The sequence below is a fragment of the Pleurodeles waltl genome, chromosome 5, assembly GCF_031143425.1.
Source record: "Pleurodeles waltl isolate 20211129_DDA chromosome 5, aPleWal1.hap1.20221129, whole genome shotgun sequence".
NCBI lineage: Eukaryota > Metazoa > Chordata > Amphibia > Caudata > Salamandridae > Pleurodeles > Pleurodeles waltl.
The window spans coordinates 184,557,957-184,577,206 of NC_090444.1; positions in this window are offsets into that span (position 1 = coordinate 184,557,957).

A 19,250-nucleotide genomic window follows, 5' to 3' on the forward strand; every position below is an offset into this window, starting at 1 on the left:
ATGTTGGTTCACCCGTTTTAATTTAATTTAGCTTTATTATATATTTCATATTTTATTCATTTTAGTAAGGCTTCTTCTAGCAATGACAATTTTCATATTTTATCATCTTGCTTTTATTCTAGGAGTATGGAGAATGTATTGCTTGTTTAAATAGCCTTTTGCACAACATGCAATCAGTACTTTCTGTCCAAGGCTAAGAACACTGTATAAATTATGCTAGTTTGTGTTGGCCATTTAGAGGACAGCTTCTAACAACAATACACAGCATTACATCAGGACCCTGCTTCCAATACAGTATGATTTTACTATGTAAGTGATGCACTGACCCTGGAGGTGCAGAGGGCATTCCCGCCATGACCGTTCTGGGGACAAATGCTGTTCAACCGGCACTAATCTGCCAGCCCTGAAAGGATTGCCTTATACCTGATGTCTGACAGTGTCCTCGGGTATGGAGCTGGAGCTAATCACTTAGATTGGGCTAGGCAGAAGGGTACACCTGCTATGCTCTCAAGTATAGTCTTAGGGTTAGGTAGGAACTTCTAGAAACTCTAGAACATCTAGAATCACATTTATCGTGGTTGGATTGTTTATCTTCTTTACTATCTTTAAAATGCTGATTACATTGCTCTGTTTCATCTACCTAATTATCGCAGCTCATTCGCTTTACATCATGTCATGAGTGAGGCAATACGTGAGGTCATAAGCAGTGCATTACGGAAGCGCCAGTTATAGTTAGCTGAGGCACCTATAACTGCTGAATTTCTACAGTTTTGTACGAGTAAATTCAGAACCTAACTGTAAGGTCCATGTAACCTTTGTTTTTTTCAGTGAATTTCTAGGGTTTTTTAAATTCTATTTCCTAACTGTAACGTCCCTGTAACCTTTGTTTTTGTCAGTGAATTTCCATGTTTTTTTTCACGTATAGTAATTTTAATAACTATTTGCTAATCCAACAACCGCAGCGCACAGCTTCTGGCCGTGCGCAGTGGTGATTAGCCACAGGGTGTGGCCTCTGGCCAGGCCCTGAAGCCAACCCCCTATAAGTACTCAACCGTGCACGTCCTTCACCAATGCACAGAGGAGGTTGCACGCAAGACCTGCCTGGAGCCAGACCCTGCGGCCAACACTCCCCAACCACCCAAACCCAGAATGTCCACAGCCCCTTCGCTGTGCGCGGCATGAGTTAACCGCAGCTTCTGTGGGTGTGAGAATAGATGTGAGAGGGTGTATCTGGGGGTGAGAGTGGCTGTCAGATTGTCTATCTGGGTGTGAGAGTGCGCACATGAGTGTTTTAGTGGGTGCGTCAGTCCGTGTGCGGGTTTCTGAATGGCTGCATGAGAGTGTCAATTGGTCTGTGAATGGGTGATTGAGTGTCTGAGTGGGTCTGTGAGTGGGAGCGTAAGTGTCTAAGTGGGTGTGTGAGAAATTGATTGAAAGAGAGACACAAAGAGAGAAAGAAAGGGAGAGAGAAAGAGAGCTTTTTGTAGACTTGAATATCTCATATTGTCGTGTAGGCTCTCATTATTCTAATGAGACTACTGGATTTTGAGTAGCAAGATCGTCCTCAGTGAGGGGGACTGAGTCTGACCCACGGTAAATGAAACTTGTCGCTCCAAATCCGGGCTTTGCTCCGGCTAACTAGCAGTGCCTCATCTCTCCCAAGAGGCAGAGACGATTGGACAGCTGAGCGCATGACATATTGGTACTTCTCAGGGAAGTCGTGGTCACTCAGGTCACAACCGGTTCTCTCATACACAGTTCGGTCTCATATATAAATAACAATAAAAGCAGTATAAGTTTTAAAGATTGGTTTAATAAAACAACTGAATTTTGGATAGCATAGCGTGAGCTGCAATAAACAGAACTACACAACACAATAATATGAAAATAGTGACGATGCGAGTGAAGCATAAGAATAATGCTATCATAGTGCCACTAGGATCGATGGACTATTCCCTATCTAAACCATATTTCGAGCACAGCAAGTTAAGCTCTAATCCTGCCTTTCAGGTTCCCCTGGGAGGACATCAACCCTCATACCTGAGCAAAGGTCTGTAATCTGCGTCAGCATCTGCAGCGGAGCATTCAGCATACAGTTATGGTTCCCTGGCTGGAATCTCCCTCTTGACGTGTAACAGGACTAGAAAGTGTTTTTATAATTAACACAGCAGATGTTCTAAGAAAATGTCCCTACGTAAGGATGTGTATTTTCTATGAATGTTGGAGACTAAACTTCTACCATGTTTACCGGCAATGTAAAAGACTGTAGCCTTGACTGAAGCACAGGGTGATCAGGAATGCGTTGTTAGAGAACACAATGCTGAACTAAGCAAAACAGTTTGATAGAAGAAATTAAAACGAGACCGTAAAACTGGTTATTGCAACAATAACAATGCAAAGCTGAATAAAATATATCTAGGTCAAGGTGCACAGTGGCCTAGTGTATTAAACTAACGTGCATGGAGCTATAATTAAAATGGCTACACAGCAATATACTTAGAATGAGATATTTTTGTTAGATTTAGAAAAAAAGTATACATAATATGTTTTTTAAAAAGTGCATTTTTTTTATTTAAAAACAAAAAAGGGAAAAATATTTGTGACCTTTACATTGAGCTATGGGGGGTTTCTAGTTTTTTTTAGCCCTTTGTAGTGAAATAAATATATTTAAAAAAGTAGGGACTACAGGGGGGAGCACTTAAGGCTCTCCTGCGGCCCCTACTTTAAAAAAGAATTATTGATGAGAAAACTGTGCATAGTGAGGGTGTGAGTTATAGAGACATTAGGGCAACTAAGGGAGGCTGATGATGGCATTGAGAAGGCTGTGGGGGTTTCTTGTGGCCGGTGAGTTGCAGGGTGCAGGGTGAGTTGCATCTGCACAGTGTGTCCTGCCACAACATGGGGTTAGAGCAGGCAGCGTCAGAAGCACAAGCACAGACAGACACACTGGAGTGGCTGTGAGACAGGAGCACTGTTACTGAACAAGGCACAAGCGGCTGGCAGCATTGGCGAAACGGACACAACTTGTAGGTGGGAGGGGTGTCACAAGCTCACTTCAGCCCAGGATGAATGGATAGAGGATAAAAGTGCATTGGCTGATCTAGATTCTCTGCCAAATAAATCAAAAAGCCTCGGGAGGGCCAAAGACAGAAAGAAAGTGGCAGGTCATTGGATGAAGGTTTTGGCAAGTGCTATACGCTGTGGCCCCTAAACATGCTTCTGGTTGAACCTAACTGAGGTCCTGCAAGTAATGAGAGTGCTGACCAATAGCTTGTGAGGCAAGTTAAGCCAACAGGAAATATACCCATTGTTAGACTTTTCATCCTTGGCGTGGTCTCCCTTAATTTTTTGCCTCTGTTCCCCAGGTTATGGATGTGTGCTGGACTCTGATTTTGCTGTTTTTATTACTCTGGGCACTTTACCACTGCTAACCAGTGCTAAAGTGCAATGCTCCTGTTTAGAATGTGTATGTAATTGCTTCTCCATGATTGGCATATTTGTTTTACTGTTAAGTCCCTAGTAAAGTGCACTAGAGGTGCCCAGGGCATGTAAATCAAATGTTACTAGTGGGCCTGCAGCACTGGTTGTGCCACCCACACAAGTAACCCTGTAATCATGTCTCAGACCTGCCACTGCAGTGTCTGTGTGTGTATTTTTACACTGTAAATTCGACTTGGCAAGTGTACCCACTTGCCAGGCCTAAACCTTCCCTTTTTTTTACATGTAAGGCACCCCTAAGGTAGGCCCTAGGTAGCCCCAAGGGCAGGGTGCAGTGTATGTGTAAGGTAGGACATATAGTAATGTGGTTTATATGTCCTGACAGTGAAATACTGCCAACTTCGTTTTTCACTGTTGCAAGGCCTGCCTCTCTCATAGGATAAAATGGTGGCTACCATTAAATATGATTAAAGTGTAGATTCCCCTAGATATTAGATGGGTATGTGGTGTTTGGGGTCCCTGAACTCACAATTTAAAAATACATCTTTTAGTAAAGTTGGTTTTGAGATTGTGTGTTTGAAAATGACACTTTTAGAAAGTGAGCGTTTTCTTGCTTAAACCATTCTGTGACTCTGCCTTGTTTGTGGATTCCCTGTCTGGGTCAGTTTGACAGTTGGGTTGTTTTTCACCTCACACTAGACAGTGGCACAAAGGGAGCTGGGGTGTAACCTGCATTTCCTAATTAGCCATCTCTGCTAGGAGGGAGGGGTGGAGTGGTCACTCTCATCTGAAAGGACTGTGCCTGCCTCTGACAATGCAGACTCCAACCCCCTGGTGTGTATCTGAGGCCTTGCCTGGGCAAGGCAGGATTTCACAAGTAGGTGTGAGTCCCCTTTGAAGAAAGGTGACTTCAAAGACTAAAATGGGTATAAGAAGGGCACCCAAATCTACAGACTTGAGAAACACTTCTGGAACCAAGAGGAACCTCTGCCTGGAGAAGAGCTGAATAGCTGAGGAAGAAGTGCTGCCCTGCCTGTGACTGTGCTTTGTGGAGCTTTTCTGCAGTGCTGCTTCTGCCAGAGTAAGACGGCAAAGACTGGACTTTGTGTGCCTTCCATCTTGTGAAGAAATCTCCAAGGGCTTGATTTAGAGCTTGCCTCCTGTTGTTTGAAGTCTCAGGGACAGCAAAGACTTCTCTCTGCCAGCACCTGGAGTCTCTGGAGAGACTCCTGCTCTGACAAGTGGTGTCCTATCCAGTCCCTGGGCCCTTGAAAGGAAAGCTGGTGGAAATCCAAGGAAATCAACTTCGGACGACTTCGGACCGACGCCGCTGCTGAATCCGGTGACACCGCCTGCACCCGACGCTGTGACCTTCGCTGGAACGCGACGCTCTTCGCAGGCCCGACGCCGCTGCAGCCTCGCTGAAGTCCGCGACTCCGTGGAAGTCGCCGCACCACGTCGTGACCGACGCCGCTCGAAGTGCGCGGATTCAACGTTTCGCACAGACGCCGCGATCACCGACTTCGCGCATCGGCTTGTTTTCACTCTTCACCAAAGGTACTGTACTTGGGGGTCTACGCGACTCCGTGTCCGGCGCCGCTGGTGTCGACTTGTTGGGAACGACTCCGTCACGACGCCGTGTTAACACCTCATCGAAGCATTTTTGTTTCTAAGCGCTGTGTTTGAGTTTAACTTTAAAAATTCATAACTTGACTTGTGTATGTTGGATTTTTGTCGTTTTGGTCTTGTTTTGTTTAGGTAAATATTTCCTATTTTTCTAAATTGGTGTTGTGTCATTTTGTAGTGTTTTCATTAAGTTACTGTGTGTGTTGGTACAAATACTTTACACCTAGCACTCTGAAGTTAAGCCTACTGCTCTGCCAAGCTACCAAGGGGGGTGATTCTCTTTTACACTGACTAGAGTGAGGGTCCTTGCTTGAACAGGGGGTAACCTGACTGTCAACCAAAGACCCCATTTCTAACATTGGTGATCAGTGGTTGGGATTTGGACTTGTATTTGTACTTGACATACAATGATTAAGTGTACACTATTATTTTGAGTGCAGACCACTACGTGAACACATACTGCTTGTCTTGAGATTTTTGCTTTTTCTCTTTTTGTGGATTTTTCCTTACGTCCACTTTGTTTTTCTTTGCTGATCTTTGATTGACTTTGAACTTCATTTGGGAACTTGTTTCTGCATTTGGAACTTTGCACTCTTTCAACCTTTCATCATGTCTCAACTTGGAGATGCATCAGTTGAAGCTGTTTTTGACCTGAAGCAATTGGATAGTTATAACAAGGCTAAGCTAAAGCAGTTTTGTAAAAATTTCGGTTGTCCTATTAAGAGCTCTTCCAAGAAGGATGAGCTGAATAAGGCGCTGAGGGCCTGGGTGACAACCAGAAGCACTGGAGGGCACACTGAGGATGAGGAGGAGGATGAGGAGGGAGAGCAATCAGTACATAATGGTATAGTGGGGGGACCTGTTATTCCCAGGGAAAGAGTCTCTAGGGCAGGTAGCAGTGTATCCTCCAAAGGTCTGACGCCTGAAGAATTGCAGGACAGACAGGCAGAGAGGGCATACCAATTGGAGCTGCAGAAGCTCAATCTGGAGAAAGAAAGAGATGAGAGAAGAGCAGTCCTGGAGGAAAGGAAGATGCAGCTGGCTAATGAGCTTAACTTAAAGGAGTTAGATCAGAGGAGCCAGTCCAGTAGGGATGGTGGCAGCAATCCTACAGTGCAGCCTGAGAGAAGGGTACACATCCCAAAAGACCTTGTGAGGGATTATAAAACGGAGGATGATATCTACTTGTGGTTCAAGGGTTATGAGTCAGCTATCCACATGAACCTGATCCCTGAAGCTCATTGGGGGCAGCCCTGTGGAAGCATTTTGAGGCAGAGGGGAGGGACACACTGACAGCCTTAGGGGATGCTCAGAGTCTCGCCTACCCTGTCATGAAGGAGGCCTTACTCACCAGGTATGGTCTCACCCCTGAGCAGTACAAGGAGAAGTTTAGATCCTACAAGAGAAAGGAATCCCAAACATGGTTGGAATGTGTTGATTCTTTTTGCAGGTCACTGGATGGTTGGGGGAAGGGCAGTAAGGTAAACACGTATGAGGGGCTTTACAATTTAATTGCTTGGGAGCACTTGTACAGCTTATGTTTTATAGAGCTGCGCCAGCACCTCATTGACAGCAAGCTGACTGATCCCAGGAAGCTTGCACAGGAAGCGGACCGCTGGGAGAGCACCAGGGTCCAAAAGAGGTACGGGGAGACCACGCCAAGGGTGGGAAGGGTCCCTCTCAGAAGAAGGGGGGGGTAAGGGCAAACAGGGGGAGTTCTCTAAAGGGCCCCAAACTGATTCCCAGGGTAAGGATTCCCAACCCCCCAGTGAAAAGAAGCCATGGTTGTCCATAGGGAAGCCAGTGGCAGGTGGTCCCCCACGTAAGTGTTATGCATGTGACCAAGTGGGTCATGTGAGGGGGGACCCCAAATGCCCCAAAAGTACACCAGCACCCACTGGTGCACCGTCCCAGGGTTTGGCCAGTGTAGCGCTTGGGGAGGAGTTGGTTTCAGGTGGGTGGGAACCAGCAGGAATGACCCTTGTCTCACTGGGGGACAGTGAGATGGTCCAGAGAAACCTAGTGCCTGATAACACTAAGAAGTACAGGCAATGGGTGACCATCAATGGACAGAGGGTGGAGGCTCTGAGAGACACAGGAGCCAGTGTGACTACAGTGAGGAGTCACCGGGTGTCTGAAGAGCATATTGATCCCCGGGTACTTCACCAAGTAGTTGCAGTAGACAACTTTGAGCGCCTCTGCAGAGTGGCACAGGTTCCCTTTGAATGGGGGGGTTCTCAGGTTCCTGGAAAGTAGCTGTGAGTCCAACCATGCCTGTTGATTGTTTGCTAGGCAACGACCTGGAGGATTCCCCTTGGATGGAGGTGGAACACAGGTCTCACTTGGAGATGTTGGGTCTGCCTGGGTGGGTATGCGTATCTACCCGGTATCTGGCAGCCAATCAGGGTAATGAAGAGCCCCTGGAGCCTGAAACAGTGGCCCAGGGGACCGCCAAGAAGAGGAAGGGCAGGGGGCGCGGGAAACCGGCACGAGGTTCCCACGGTCCGGGAGGAGGCGGAGCCTGAGGGTGACGCCCCGGAACCTACAGGGGAGCAGGTGGCTGAACTGGGGGAGGTCCCTGAGCTGTCACAGTGGCAGCAGGAAGGGGGACCCACCAGGGAAGCATTCTGCACAGCACAGCAGGAGTGCCCTACTCTTGAGGGGCTGCGGCAGCAGGCTGCAGCCCAGGTGGCTGGCGAGGCGCCAGGTACTCACCTGATATATTGGGAGGATGGCCTCCTGTATAGTGAGCCTAAGGTTCCTGAGCCTGGGTCAGCTCGTATGCTGGTGGTACCCCAGTGCTTCAGGGCCTTTCTACTGGGTTTGGCTCATGATGTGCCTTTGGCAGGACATCTAGGGCAGGACAAGACCTATAAGAGGCTTGTCTCCCACTTTTACTGGCCCTTGATGCACAAGCAGTCAGCTGCTTATTGCAGGTTTTCTCAGACTTGCCAGGCAAGTGGCAAGAGTGGGGGGAAATGCAAAGCTCCCCTCCAACCTTTACCTATAGTCAGTACCCCCTTTGAACGGGTAGGAATTGACATTGTGGGGCCTCTGGACCCCAAGACAGCCATGGGCAACAGGTTCATCCTGGTCTTGGTGGACCATGCCACACGGTACCCAGAAGCCATTCCTCTAAGGACGGTCACTGCCCCCGTGGTGGGACGTGCCTTGATGGGAGTTTTTACCTGCATGGGGTTCCCCAAGGAAGTGGTATCTGATAGAGGTACAAACTTCATATCCACTTATATGAAGTCTCTGTGGAAGGTGTGTGGGGTAACCTACAAGTTCACCACACCTTACCACCCCCAAAGTAATGGTCTGGTTGAGAGATTCAACCACACCTTGAAAGGCATGATTCAGGGCCTGTCAGAGCCCTTGAGGCGTAAGTGGGACGTCCTCTTGCCATGCCTTCTGTTCGCTTACAGGGAGGTGCCTCAAAAGGGACTTGGTTTTAGCCCCTTTGAGCTCATCTATGGCCACCCCGTGAGGGGACTGCTCAGTCTGGTGAAGGAGGCTTTGGAGAAAGCTCCTACTAAACCACCCCAGGATGTATTTAGCTACATGCTGGCACTAAGAAACCAGACTGCCCGCTTCAGGAGTCTCGCTCAGGAGAACCTGGAAGCAAGCCAGGAGGATATGAAACGGTGGTACGACCAGAATGCCACTCTGGTTGAGTTTCAGCCTGGACAAAAAGGGTGGGTCATGACACCAGTGGAGCCTAGGGCTCTCCAAGATAAGTGGATTGGGCCTTTTGAGGTGGTGGAAAGAAAGAGCGAGGTCACCTATCTGGTAGACTTGCAATCCCCCAGGAACCCTTTGTAGGGTCCTACATGTCAACCGCCTCAAACCACACTTTGAGCGAACTGAGCTATCCATGCTCCTAGCGACAGATGACGGGGTGGAGGAAGAGAGTGAGCCTCTTCCTGACCTCCTGTCTGCAGGAGAGAAAGAGAGGTCTGTGGAGGGAGTGATCCTTTCCCCCTCCCTGACTGAGGAACAGCAGAGGGACTGTCGCCACGTGTTGGGACAGTTCGCCTCGCTGTTTTCCCTGATCCCAGGAGTCACACACCTGTGCACACATGATGTGGACACTGGGGACAGTACACCTGTTAAACATAAGGTTTACAGGGTGACTGACAGGGTCAGGGCTTGCATTAAGGAGGAAGTCTCCAAAATGTTAACCCTAGGGGTTATTGAGCACTCCAGCAGTCCTTGGGCCAGCCCAGTGGTATTGGTCCCAAATGCTGCTACTCCTGGTGCCACCCCGGAACTTAGGTTCTGTGTGGACTACCGGGGTCTCAATGCGGTCAGCAAGACTGACGCACACCCCATCCCCCGAGCTGATGAGCTCATTGATCGGTTAGGAGCTGCCAAGTACCTCAGTACGTTTGATTTAACATCTGGGTACTGGCAGATTGCCTTAACTGAGGGGGCAAAGGAGAGTTCAGCATTCTCTACCCCAGATGGGCACTTCCACTTCAACGTGATGCCCTTTGGGATGAAGAATGCCCCTGCCACCTTTCAGAGGTTGGTCAACCAGGTGTTGGCAGGACTGGATGAGTTCAGTGCCGCCTACCTGGATGACATTGCTGTGTTTAGTTCCACATGGGAGGAACACCTGCAACACCTCTGGAGAGTGTTAGAGGCCCTGCAGAAGGCAGGCCTCACTATTAAGGCGAGCAAGTGCCAAATAGGGCAGGGTTCTGTGGTGTACTTAGGACACCAGGTAGGGAGTGGCCAGGTGGCACCCCTACAGCCTAAGATTGACACGATTCTGGCTTGGGAGCCTCCCAAGATCCAGACTGAAGTGAGAGCCTTTTTAGGTCTCACAGGATATTACAGGAGGTTTGTTAAGGGATATGGTACCATTGTTACCCCCTTAACTGAGATGACTTCTAAGAAGCAACCCAAGAAAGTGATCTGGACAGAGGCTTGCCAGAACGCTTTTGATGCCCTGAAGGCTGCCATGTGCACAGCACCTGTGCCGAAGGCACCTGACTACTCCAAGGAGTTTGTTGTGCAAACAGACGCCTCAGAGCATGGTATTGGAGCAGTACTCTCACAGCTTAATGAAGAGGGCCTAGATCAACCTGTAGCCTTCATTAGCAGGAGGTTACTACCCAGGGAACGTAGGTTGAGTACCATAGAACGCAAAGCATTTGCTGTGGTCTGGGCACTGAAGAAGGTAAGACCCTACTTGTTTGGGACTCACTTCCGAGTTCAGACCGACCACAGGCCCCTCAGATGGTTAATGCAGATGAGGGGTGAGAATCCAAAACTGTTGAGGTGGTCCATTTCCCTACAGGGATGGACTTTACGTGGAACATCGTCCTGGTACAGAACACGCCAATGCTGATGGTCTGTCCAGATTCTTCCGCCTTAGTGATGAGAACTCCCATGAGATTGGGAAGTTGCTCCCCACTTTTAGCTGGGGGGGACACGTGTTAGACTTTTCATCCTTGGCGTGGTCTGTCTTAACTTTTTGCCTCTGTTCCCCAGGTTATTGATGTGTGCTGGACTCTGATTTTGCTGTTTTTATTACTCTGGGCACTTTACCACTACTAACCAGTGCTAAAGTGCAAGTGCTCCTGTTTAAAATGTGTATGTAATTGGTTCTCCATGATTGGCATATTTTTTTTACTGTTAAGTCCCTAGTAAAGTGCACTAGAGGTGCCCAGGGCCTGTAAATCAAATGTTACTAGTGGGCCTGCAGCACTGGTTGTGCCACCCACACAACTAACCCTGTAATCATGTCTCAGACCTGCCACTGCAGTGTCTGTGTGTGTATTTTTACACTGTAAATTTGACTTGGCAAGTGTACCCACTTGCCAGGCCTAAACCTTCCCTTTTTTTTACATGTAAGGCACCCCTAAGGTAGACCCTAGGTAGCCCCAAGGGCAGGGTGCAGTGTATGTGTAAGGTAGGACATATAGGCGGTCATTCCAACCGCCTGGTCATTTCGCCTGGTGGGAACCGGCGAATGACCGCACCGCGGTCAAAAGGCCGCGGCGGTCATTCTGACTTTCCCGCTGGGCCGGCGGGCGACCGCCAAAAGGCCGCCCGCCGGCCCAGCGGGAAAGACCCAGCAACGATGAAGCCGGCTCCGAATGGAGCCGGCGGAGTTGCTGGGGTGCGACGGGTGCAGTGGCACCCGTCGCGATTTTCAGTGTCTGCAAAGCAGACACTGAAACTCATTATGGGGCCCTGCTAGGGGGCCCCTGCACTGCCCATGCCAGTGGCATGGGCAGTGCAGGGGCCCCCAGGGGCCCCACGACACCCGTTCCCGCCATCCTGTTCCTGGCGGTAGAAACCGCCAGGAACGGGATGGCGGGAAGGGTGTCGGAATCCCCATGGCGGCGCTGCAAGCAGCGCCGCCATGGTGGATTCCCTGGGCCAGGGGAAAACCGGCGGGAAACCGCCGGTTCCCCTTTTCTGACCGCGGCTTTACCGCCGCGGTCAGAATGGCCCAGGAAGCACCGCCAGCCTGTTGGCGGTGCTTCCGCAGTCGTTGGCCCTGGCGGTCGGTGACCGCCAGGGTCAGAATGACCCCCATAGTAATGTGGTTTATATGTCCTGACAGTGAAATACTGCCAACTTGGTTTTTCACTGTTGCAAGGCCTGCCTCTCTCATAGGATAATATGGGGGCTACCTTTAAATATGATTAAAGTGTAGATTCCCCTAGAGAGTAGATGGGTATGTGGAGTTTGGGGGTCCCTGAACTCACAATTTAAAAATACATCTTTTAGTAAAGTTGATTTTGAGATTGTGTGTTTGAAAATGACACTTTTAGAAAGTGAGCATTTTCTTGCTTAAACCATTCTGTGACTCTGCCTTGTTTGTGGATTCCCTGTATGGGTCAGTTTGACAGCTGGGTTGTTTTTCACCTCACACTAGACAGTGACACAAAGGGAGCTGGGGTGTAACCTGCATTTCCTAATTAGCCATCTCTGCTAGGAGGGAGGGGTGGAGTGGTCAGTCTCATCTGAAAGGACTGTGCCTGCCTCTGACAATGCAGACTCCGACCCCCTGGTGTGTGTCTGAGGCCTTGCCTGGGCAAGGCAGGATTTCACAAGTAGGTGTGAGTCCCCTTTGAAGAAAGGTGACTTCAAAGACTAAAATGGGTATAAGAAGGGCACCCAAATCTACAGACTTGAGAAACACTTCTGGAACCAAGAGGAACCTCTGCCTGGAGAAGAGCTGAATAGCTGAGGAAGAAGTGCTGCCCTGCCTGTGACTGCGCTTTGTGGAACTTTCCTGCAGTGCTGCTTCTGCCAGAGTAAGTGGGCAAAGACTGGACTTTGTGTGCCTTCCATCTTGTGAAGAAATCTCCAAGGGCTTGATTTAGAGCTTGCCTCCTGTTGTTTGAAGTCTCAGGGACAGCAAAGACTTCTCTCTGCCAGCACCTGGAGTCTCTGGAGAGACTCCTGCTCTGACAAGTCCCTGGCCCTTGAAAGAAAAGCTGGTGGAAATCCAAGGAAATCGACTTCGGACGACTTCGGACCGACGCCGCTGCTGAATCCGATGACACCGCCTGCACCCGACGCCGTGACCTTCGCTGGAATGCGACGCTCTTCAAAGGCCCGACGCCGCTGCAGCCTCGCTGAAGTCCGCGACTCCGTGGAAGTCGCCGCACCACGTCATGACCGACGCCGCTCGAAGTGCGCAGATTCAACGTTTCGCACAGACGCCGCGATCACCGACTTCGCGCATCGGCTTGTTTTCACTCTTCACCAAAGGTACTGTACTTGGGGGTCTACGCGACTCCGTGTCCGGCGCCGCTGGTGTCGGCTTGTTGGGAACAACTCTGTCACGACGCCATGTTAACACCCCATCGAAGCATTTTTGTTTCTAAGCGCTATTTTTTAGTTTAATCTTTAAAAATTAATAACTTGACTTGTGTATGTTGGATTTTTGTCGTTTTGGTCTTGTTTTGTTTAGATAAATATTTCCTATTTTTCTAAACTGGTGTTGTGTCATTTTGTAGTGTTTTCATTAAGTTACTGTGTTTGTTGGTACAAATACTTTACACCTGGCACTCTGAAGTTAAGCCTACTGCTCTGCCAAGCTACCAAGGGGGTAAGCAGGGGTTAGCTGAGGGTGATTCTCTTTTACCCTGACTACAGTGAGGGTCCTTGCTTGAACAGGGGGTAACCTGACTGTGAACCAAAGACCCCATTTCTAACACCCATTCTTATGAAAATCCCAGAAAGAGCTCTAATAAAAAAAGAGCGTCCGCCTCTAAGAAGCAAATTAGTGCCCCAAACGTTACAAGCACCAGAGTTATATCATCTCTAAGGTCTTTTTTCATAGTGAAACTTGACTGTAAAGATAACAAAATGGCCCAAGGTAAGTTGAGGAGTGTATTGGTCAGGACAAATGCAAGAGCATGCCCAAGAAAATGGGGTCAGGGGCACAATTGGAGATAATCATCGAGGTTACACAAGTCTTGATTCCTCAAGCAATACCAGTACAAAATCAATTCTCTATTCTGGCAATGGATGAGACAATACAAGATGTGGGGGTCAGCAGAATGCTGTTGGGTTCAGAGCAGAGGGGGAATTACATCACCTCAAAATTAAGATGCTGGCTGTAGTAAGGTTATTGTCTGAGAATGGTACAGGAAATGCTCATGCCTAGAGAAAAAGATAGTGGGTTTAGCCAAGCGTATGCAGGAACTAAAGTACAAAATCTCAGCTCTTCATTGCAGGAAACTACACAGGAGGGAGCTCGACTTAAGTAGTAAGAGAAAGAGCGGATACATAAGCTGAAGAGGATAGAAAATAACTAGAAGAAATAACAGCAGAATCTTGGGGGTGAATGAAGGCATTGAAGGAGCCAATATTAAGCTCATTGTAATTAGCCTTTTAACAAAAGCATTCTCCCAGGAAATCTCCTCAATTAACGAAAGGGCTGAAATTCAGAGGGTACCTACGGACCCATTTATGTTGGATGCAGGGCAGAAGAACCCCCTGAAAATAGTGATGAATTTACTGTTGTACTTAGTAAAGGTAAAGAATCCTGGATTTGCCCCTGAAAGAAAAATCAATGCAGGCTATTGGGGTCACATTCAAAATGAGATCAGACATTTTCTGAGCAATGGAAGTTAGACAATGGAATTGGGGAAATGCATAGAAGAGCTGAGACAAATGGGTTCGAGTGTTCAATTAAGATTTCCTGCAATTCTGAAAGTCATGTGGGAGAACAAAATGCTTATTTTCACAGCCCTGGATGAGGTGGACAAGCTTATTGTTTCAGCTAAGATGAAAGATGGATAATAACAATGCAAAAAAAAGTGGGGCAACTACAAGTGCGTAGCATGTTACATGTTGCTTCAAGGGGAATGAGCTCAAATGGCATAAGGGAAGGCCACAAGATTGGTATGGGAGGGTTTTCATAAGGGGCTACACACGAGGTGGGAAGCATGGGGGGAAATCATAAAAAATGATATGTCCTCAAATTACAGTGTTAGAATCACAAGGACAAGTTTGCTCAATCCAACCTAGAATGAGTGTAGGTGAGTTTGAGAATCAAAAAAGTCAGCAGACCCTCACAATTTTATGTTGCAATGTGAATTTACTATGAGTGGAAAAAAAAGACAACACCTGATTTTGCAATGTCTAAAAGAGAACACATTTCAAATTATCATGCTACAGGAAACCAACTTGTTGAGACAAGAGTCGAAAAAGTAGGAAACATGGTCACTACTGACCAACCATTTTCTACCAAAGGACAGCCATTTTATTTAAGACAAATTCAGGAGTAGAAATATTGACGTACAAAGCAGAGGGTGATTATTGGGTAATCAATGAAATAAAGATAAGGGGAAAAAAACATTTACTTAAGTTAGGTATTACTGTCCAAACACAGATGATGTTACCCACCTGAAAAAGTTATTTTCTATGTTGATGGAATTTGAGGCTCCCATTATTTTAGGGGAAGAGTTCAATATTCTGTTGGATAATGACTTAAACAGATCCTTGACTCATACTCAAATTAGTTCACCAAGAATGAGGGTCTATTTACATTCTATTGTGGAGAATTTAAAAATCTGAGATGTATGGCATAGGGTTAAGGGGAACTGTAGGGAGTATACTTTCCAGAACAGGAAAAATGAGCACACTCAAGATTTGATTACTCTTTTATTGATAGTAAAGAGGCAGAGAAAGTTCTGGGGATAGAACACCTTCCTATTCACTAGCCGGACCATGCAATTTTACTTTTAAGATCAAGTTGATAGGTGACACCAGGCCAGGAGGTGGAAAGTTAACAGGAGAATCTTCCTTCAGGCCAATGTTATGCAGGGGGAAGGAAGGGAAACAGAGGAGATTTTTAGCTGGAACTTGACACCAGCCCTGATTCATATAGCATCAGTCAATCAATCGATCAGTCAGTTTTTGTAAAGCACGGCTCCTCACCCATGAGGATCTCAAGCCACTGGGGAGGGGCCTCATCTGAAGAGCCATGTCTTGAGGTTCTTCCTGAAGATGATGAGCGATGGGCTTTGTCTGAGGTGCAGGGGGAGGTTGTTCCAGCTCTCTGCTATTATATAGGTGAAGGATCTTCCTCTGGCAGTGGTTTTACGAATGTGAGAAATTGTGGCCAGGGCCATCTGGGCAGAGTGGAGTGATCTGACGGGGGTGAAAGGAGACGCAGTGGTTCAGGGAGGCCAGTCCTGCATTGTATATGGGATTTGTTTCTCAACCAGGAGCCAGTGGAGGGTCATCAAGTGTTGAGAGATGTGTTCTCGGTGTGGGAGGTCCAGGATGAGTCTGGCAGCGGCGTTTTGGATGAGTTGTAGTTTTTTGATGTTTCTAGTCAAGGTGCCAGCGTAGAGGGAGCTGCCGAACTTGCTTGTGACTAAGGCGTGGGTGACTGTCCTGCGACAGTCTGCTGGGATCTATCGGAGGATCTTCTGGAGTTTGCAGAGTGTGTGCCAGCAGCAGGAGGAGGTGACAGAGTTTGCATGGCGGGTCATGGATAGGGAGGAGTCGAGGATGATGCCTAGGTTGCAGGTGCACTCAGTCAGTGCAGGGGGGTGCTGAAGGATGTGGGCTACAAGGAGTCTTCCCATGCTGAGGTGGCATTTCCGAAGATGATGAGCTCAGTCTTGCCAGAGTTGAGCTTGAGGCAACTTTCTCTCATCCAGGTGGCAACGGCTTCCATTCCTCAGTGGAAGTTCCTTTTGGCCGTGTCCGTACCTTCGCTAAGGGAAATGATGAGTTGTGTGCCATCGGCATATGACATGATGTTCATACCGTGGCTTCTGATGATGGCTGCGAGGGGGGCCATGTATATGTTGAACAGTGTAGGACTCAGTGAGGATCTTTGGGGGACTCTGCAGTTGACTCCTGTGAGTCTGGATGTGTAAGGCAGGAGTCTGGCCCTCTGTGTCCTCCCAGAGAGGAAGGAGTGGATCCATTCCAGGGCTCTTCCACAGATTCTTATGTCATGAAGTCTGGTGTATAGAGTGCTGTGGGAGACCGTATCGAAGGCTGCTGGGAGGAGTCGAGGAGTATGAGCAATGAGGTGCGGCCAGGGTCTAGTAGTAATCGGATGTCGTCGGTGGCTGCCAGAAGGGCTGTCTCCATGCTGTAGTTGCTGTGGAAGCCGGACTGGGAGCTGTCCAGGGAGTTGTTGGCCTCAATGAAATTCCATAGTTGTGCATTGATTGCTTTCTCAAGTACTTTGGCGGAGTAGGGTAGCAGCGAGATGGGTGGGAAATTCTTTAGTGCTGATGGGTTGGCTGAAAGTTTCTTCAGGAAAGGGCGTATTTAGGCATGTTTCCAGTCCTCAGTGAAGGTGCCAGTGTTTATCGAGAAGTTGATTGAGTTCCGTAGCTCAGGGGCGATGGATGCGTGGGCTCTGATGTATATGTGGTGTGGGCAAGGGTCGGTGGGGGCTCCGGAATGGGTGCTGTTCATGATGCTGACTGTTTCCTCCATGGTGAGTATGGGCCAGCTGTGGATGGTCTGAGTATGTTCTGGGGGTGGCTTGGTCACAGGTTCTGGTGCCAGGATTTTCTGGGAGGAAGCTGTCGTAGATGTCCTGGACCTTGCAATCGAAAAAGGTGGCGTCTTTGTCACAGAGGTCCTGTGACGGGGATGCTGGTGACCTCGGAGGGGGGATCTGTGAACTCGTTGATGACTGAGAAGAGTTCCTTAGAGTTGTGTGTGGAGGAGTTGATGCGCTCCCGGAGTGTGTCCTTCCTTGTGTGCTAGATTTTTCGGTAGTGGGCGGCGATTCCGGCTCTGAAGGAGGCGAGGTCTTCGCTGGTTTGGCTGTTTCTCCATTTCTTCTCTAAACATCTGCAGTTACGCTTTGATTCTTGGAGTTCGGTGGTGAACCAGCTGGATTTCTTAGGTACACGTTTGGCCGATGTCTGCCGGAGGGGGTTAGAGGGTCATCTGAGGGAGGAGGGAGGGGTTTTGCGAGAGATGAAGTGAGTTGCTTGTTTTGTGATTTTGTTCCACAGCATGGGTTGCATATAAAGTCTGGCTAAGGGGAACCCTTAAGAATCTCTTAGAAGTAGCATGGATGAAGAAAGAGAAAAAGTCTCACAGTTGGAGGAGGTGATGGCAAGAGTAGAAGCAGTGCTGAAAGCTGATTCAGTAAAAGGGGATACGAGAGAGAGAACAGAAGACACATTGGAGGACCTGCAATCAAAGCTTAAATAGAAAATAGAAGAGAAGGTGTCACAGTAGTGATGCCAGTAATGTTAGGGAGGTTGTGCATAGAGAGTTGCGGAAAGCTGCTAGCATGGAAAGCTCAGATGGACATTCTAGCCTGGAAATCTAGGATGTACAGATATCAGAATTACATTAGGAAGGTCATTATGGGGAGACAAATGTAATTGTAGAGAGTAGTAAAATCTAGGAGGCTTATAGCAAGTTCTTTTTGGGATTTATACTCATAACCCTTAACTATGGATGGCGAAGACCCAGACAAGTGGTTGACTTATAAATATCTTCCCATGCTTAATAGAGAACAGCAGCAATATTTGAGTCAGGAAATAGCAGGTGATGAAATCATGACAGTAGTTAGAAAGCTAAAAAGAAGGAAAGGTGGAGGCCCTGATGGGCTCAGAAACTAATTTTGTATCTTAACATCATAGAGGGTGATTCCAGTCTGGCTAAAGTTTAATTCCATACTGTAGAAGGTTTGTCAATATCAGAGTCCTGGAAAGAGGCCATAACTTTACTGATTCTGAAGCAAGACCCCCCTACAATGCCAATCCTTTCAGCCAATATTGCTGCTTAATTGTGATCACAAGGCCTTCAAAAGCATTCTAGCTATTTGGTTAAATAAAGTGGTGGGGAATCTGATAAATGAACATCAGAAGGGTTTTTGCCTGGAAGAAATATTTGATCTACATATTGAACCCTTAGCCGAGAGTCTGAGACTGAACAAGGAAATAAAACCATTTGAGGTAGGGACATATTACAGAAAAAAATTGCTTTATGCCAATGACTTGATAGTGTTTACTTCAGATACTGCACTTGCCATACTGCAATGATTGTTAGAAGTACAGCATTTTGGTGTGATATCCAGCTATGTGGTTAATGAGGAAAAAACTGAGATAATGACATGGAATCAGAGCTGCAAGGACATACAATGTGCAGGTTAAATAAGATATCCGGGGCTTAATATTGCACAAGATCTAGAGAAAATCCCAATGGTGAACTTAGGGAACGTTGGTATAGAGGCAGACAGAATAATGAAGAAAAGGCAGAATCTGTCCCTCAATATATCTTGTCGGATACATTTAGTCAAAATGTCAATTCTACCTAAATTCACCTACCTGTTTGATAAAATCCCACTAAACTTTGACAAGAAGGCCCTCGTGAAAATACGAGGGAAAATCACCTCCTTTGTATGGGCACATAATGGTATAGGATTCTCTTGGAAAAAGTTGAGAAGGAAGGTGGGGAAAGGGCGTCTAGGGCCACCCGATATTCAACTCTTTTGCTGAGCCTTACAGTTGAAGAGTAGCAGAATGCTCCTCCTCCATCTGGACAGGACATCAATGGATGTTAAGTTTCAGTGCTATGTTAACTGACTTACAAGAAGGTTTCTTTTATAAGTCGGGGAACCCAAATATTCTAATAAGGTTTGGCTAAAATGTTTACAGGTAGCTGCCAAAGTGTGCCATGGGGTTAGATCACTTCTCAGAATCCCACATTAT